The sequence below is a fragment of the Dipodomys spectabilis genome, unplaced genomic scaffold (assembly GCF_019054845.1).
Source record: "Dipodomys spectabilis isolate Male_0828 unplaced genomic scaffold, ASM1905484v1 ptg000191l, whole genome shotgun sequence".
In the NCBI taxonomy this organism is placed as follows: domain Eukaryota; kingdom Metazoa; phylum Chordata; class Mammalia; order Rodentia; family Heteromyidae; genus Dipodomys; species Dipodomys spectabilis.
Genome location: NW_024870868.1, coordinates 1,857,291 through 1,862,158, shown reverse-complemented (window position 1 = coordinate 1,862,158; position 4,868 = coordinate 1,857,291).

Here is a 4,868-nt window from a genome sequence, read left to right as displayed (position 1 = left end):
ATACATTACCCAGGACTCTAACCTGAGTAGCAGTGAACAGTTAAGTACCTGAACCCTCTTGAGTTCAATCAGTTCATCTGATAGCTTCTAAAAGTTTAAAAATCCCACCAGCTTCTAAAAAGAAGCTGATTACATGTGTATGTAGGGGAGCCCAGTAAGACCCTTGCTGTTAGGCCCAAATGAGGTGTTGCTCGGGGAAGGCCAGAGGCCTCTCAACAGACAGGCAACACTTGTCACAATCTAACCAATAATAGCTTAGCCCCATTATCATCCCATCCCTCTCATTGTTCTCCTACCTGATAAAGGTTATTTTCAAACTTTCATTAAATGTGTACATACTTGCTGCATCCAGAGCTGTGGAAAGAAGTGATTGTTTCTGTTAAGCATGCTGCTGCCTTCTAAAACTACAGAATCTAAAGGAACAGTGGAGGAGCAGGGATCCCACTGAAAAGGAATTCTAACAAAATTAAAGCCCCTTTCTAACATTTTGGGACATTGCAGTTTCCTATGGGAAGATTGCTGGCTTACACACAGGAGTAAGAATGTGCAAGTTCTGCGCAAAAGTTCTATCTATTCTTTGTCACCACCACATCCTCCTCCATACAAACCACACAGGTTGGTCTTCATATTTCGAATTTCTTTCCAGGTCAGAGACTAGTAAGCCAGTGACTTCTCTTGTTCCTGCATTTAAACAAAAGAAAGAGGCTTTAAAGAAAGCCTTCAACTCGAGCTTCTGCTGTTCTCATACCTATAAGCTAATCCTTTGATTAGACTCAAGGGGAGGAGGACCAGTCAGGGAAATGGACCTTAGGAATGAGAAACAGCCCTGGCCTCTTGAAGACCTACCTTGGTAGCCAGTCTCAAACCAAGTTGCTCCCCTTTTCATTGCCTCAGTTATTTCCCTAATGTTGATACAATTCACTCTGATATAAAATTTAGTTCAACACTTAAATTTAGAGGACAGTGAAGTTAATATTTAGTTGAAATTAATTTAATAATGTTATATATATATATATATATATATATATATATATATGAAAGGTGATAAATAGGTGACACTTTTAAAAAGTAAAAAAAATGCATTGTTGCTGAAGTAGTAATCACATACAATTTCTCTTCAACTGGCATTAATTCTTGGCTAACTTTCTAAATGAAAGAGTGTAATAACTGTTTAAATATAATTAGTGCAGATTTATAAGCAGAAGTTTCATCTGGCTGTGGGTACATAATTTGTTGGAAAAATATGCAAACTGTCACTAGCCATACCTGGGATTATTTTGTGTTCTATTTATTTTAAATTTTTGTGCTGGTCCTGGGACTTGCACTCATTACCTGAGCACTGTCTCTGAGATTTTCTGATCAAGGCTATGACTCTAAAATTTGGGCCACAGTTCTACATACAACCTTTTGGTTGTTAGTTGGAGATATGACTCAAACATTCTGTAATTGGTCCCAACTTCAAACCGAGGATCTTATGTCTCACCCTCCATAATATCAAGGATTATAAACATGAGTCACTGTTAGCCATGTGTTCTTAAAAGCATCTGTCAATAATAATATTAGAAAACTATTACTATTACTAAAGGCTCATACCTGTAATCCCAGCTACTTCAGAGGCTAAGAGCTATAAGATGATGGTTTAAAGCTAGAATGGTCAGACAATTCAGAGTTTGTTATTTTTTTAACCCGCTGGCCCCAGGGTTGAAATTCAGGCCTAGGCACTGTACATGAGATGCTTTTCATTAAATCTAGTGCTCTACTTCTTGAGCCACAGTGACGCTTGCAGCTTTTCCTGACTAGTTTCTTAGAGGGAAAAGGGAAAGAGACTGCACAATCTGGCTCCGAACTCTCATCGCACAACTAATCCTTCAAAGTAGCCAGTCAGTGATTCTTACCTTCAATTAAGCAGCAAAAAATCCTTGAAGGTGTGGTTCAAGTGGTGTAGTGCCAACCTTGCTTGGAAAAAGTTAAGGAAATTCAAGCCTTAGTATTGGCACATATGTACACAGAAGCATGCACATACATACATATAAATGGTCCTATACTCAATTCCATGTGATGAAAAAAGTGATAAAAAATATTAAATTAAATTAGGACAAAAATAAATAATTTCAATTGTTAAAAAAAAAACTACCATATCCGGGTGTCAGTGGCTCACACATGCAATCCTAGCTACTCAGAGGCTGAGATCTGAGGATTGTGGTTCAACTCCAGCCTGAGAAAGAAAAGCCCATGAGACTCTTATCTCCAATAACCACGCAGAAAACTGGAAGTTGCACTGTAGCTAATGTGCTAGGGGTCTAGCCTTGAGATGAAGAGCTGAGGAATAGCACCCAGGCTCAGAGTTCAAGCCCCATGACCAAGAAAAACAAACAAACAACAAACAATAAACTTCCATAGCTGATTGTGACTTAGGTGTTAGAGTGCTTTCTTCCCATAAACGAGGTATGAGTTCAATCCCCAGTGTTGTTCATACCAAAACAACCCAATAAAAGCACACTAAGAACTATCTAACAAAAACACATCATACGTTGTAAAGAAAATTAAAACTTGCAAAAATAATTGAAATAGAGCTAAAAGGAGAACCATGGCTCAATTGTGAACAGTAATACACAGCATCAAGTAGGTATTAATTTCCATCAAAACCTTCTATACATTGAATGCAATACTATGATAAGTCTTCACAGCAATTTGTATAGATTGGAGGCACCATCAGTTAGGAAAAATAAGCCTTGAGGAATGGCAGACAGGAACTCAAAATGAAACAAGACATTTAGAAACATGCAAGCACATCTTCTTTGCTTCTAAATACAGCCTGAGAATCAAGAGGATGCATTCCTCATCTTAAGGACAAATATCTGTTGTATGGCAAAATGTATTTTTTTCCTAGAAGAAATATACTAAAGAGTGAGTTACCAAATAAATAATCAAGAACTCAAAAGGTGTAACACCAGGAATGACACAAAGCAAAGATAAACAAGTATCTGCATGACTTTATGACAGACCTTGCTTTTTCAGAAAAACTCCCCTGATGTCAAACAGCTCTATGCTTCTCTCTGTGACAGCACCCACATACTGAGTGTGCCTCTGTCTGTCTGCTGCTGATTGTTTGCTTGCTTACTCAATAAAGCTATGCCAACTTTTCTTGCCATGGTGATTTCTCTGGAAATTCTTATTCTGTGACCAAAGTCAGGGATCGTAAGTAAAGAGACCCTAATTCTAGAGGGAAACTTAAAAAATCCCCACATGGACCCAGTGACTGCTGTTTCAAATAATTAAGAGCTGGGTGGGCATGTTGCTCACTTGTAGAGAACTTGCCATCCATGCAGAAGACCTGGGTTTGGTCTCCAACAATAGAGGAGGTGAGGGATTGTGAAAGATCAAAGACGCAAAGAATGAGGAAGAACAAGTGGGGACACATCCCACGTGAAATGAAGATTTGTCACACTGAAGCATAGTAATCAAGACAGTCTGATATTAAAGCTGAAGAAACACAATAAGAAAATAGGAGAGAAATAAGAACCAAACCTAAGTGGGAACTGGATATCAGACACTAGATTGTGCAATAAACAGCCACTAGGATAGCTAGCTATGTATATGAATAAATACCAAGTATACCATGACTTAAAGCCTTTGCAAACAGTTCCTAAAAAGAAATAAGGACACAAAGGTAGAAAGCATCCCATGGACGTTTAAGGAATACTAAGTGAGTGTTTTAAGAACGAAAATTTATTTCACAAAGGAAATATATATATAGGAAAATATCAACAAATTTGTGTATATTACAACATAAAATCTTTTGGTCAGTAAGTGACAGCAAGAGAAAGAAAACGATGTTCACTTAAGGCCAAAGACACACCCCCACAACCCCTGTACTAAAATTGTGTTCCTACAGTTGAGGAAGGAAAAGGAACCACTTACCTTGAAAAAAAAAAAAAAAACGACAGATGATATACGCACCTGGGCCAACTAGGACGAGGAATCAGGGAGTTCCCAAGGTGAAGAAAGATTAGTACAACACCCTACATCTTATATATACAATTCTTTAATGTTAAGAAGGGGAAGAAAAGTACCAAAATATTGAAATAAGGTTACAAGTTGAAACATTATACCAATGAGATGTACAAGAAAATGAACTTTATATCTTTGAGTGTGGGGAAAGGGAGGAGTTGGTGAGGTAAGGGGGGAAGGGATAATAGGGTAAAAACAAATGAGGGGGTAACAATGTTTGATAGGATATGTACTCATTACCTTACTTATGTAATTGTAACCCCTCTGTAGAGTACCTTTACAATAAAAAAAAAAGCCATTATGACCCTCATCCTAAAACCAGGCAGGGACTCATCAAAGAAAGAGAACTATAGACCTATTACTTGATGAACATCCATGCAAAACTCCTCAAAAAAATCTTGGCCAATCAACTTCAAAAATTCATCAAAAATATCATACACCAAGATCAAATAGGATTATTCATTTCAAGGATGTAAAGGTGGTTCAACATACGCAAATCAATAAATGTAATTCATCACATCAATAAGGGCAAGGATAAGAATCACATGGTTATCTCAATAGATGCAGAAAAAGCATTTGACAAGATTCAACACCTCTTTATAATGAAGGCTCTGGAAAAATTAGGAATCCATGGAACATTCCTCAGTACAATAAAGGCTGTATATGACAAACTGATAGCCAGCATTACACATAATGGTGCAAAACTAAAGCCATTTCCTCTTAACTCAGAAACGAGACAAGGATGTCCACTCTCTCCACTTCTCTTCAATTTAGTATTAGAATGCCTAGCTACAGCCATAAGACAAGATGCAAACATAAAAGGAATCCAAATAGTGAAAGACAAAGTAAAACTCTCC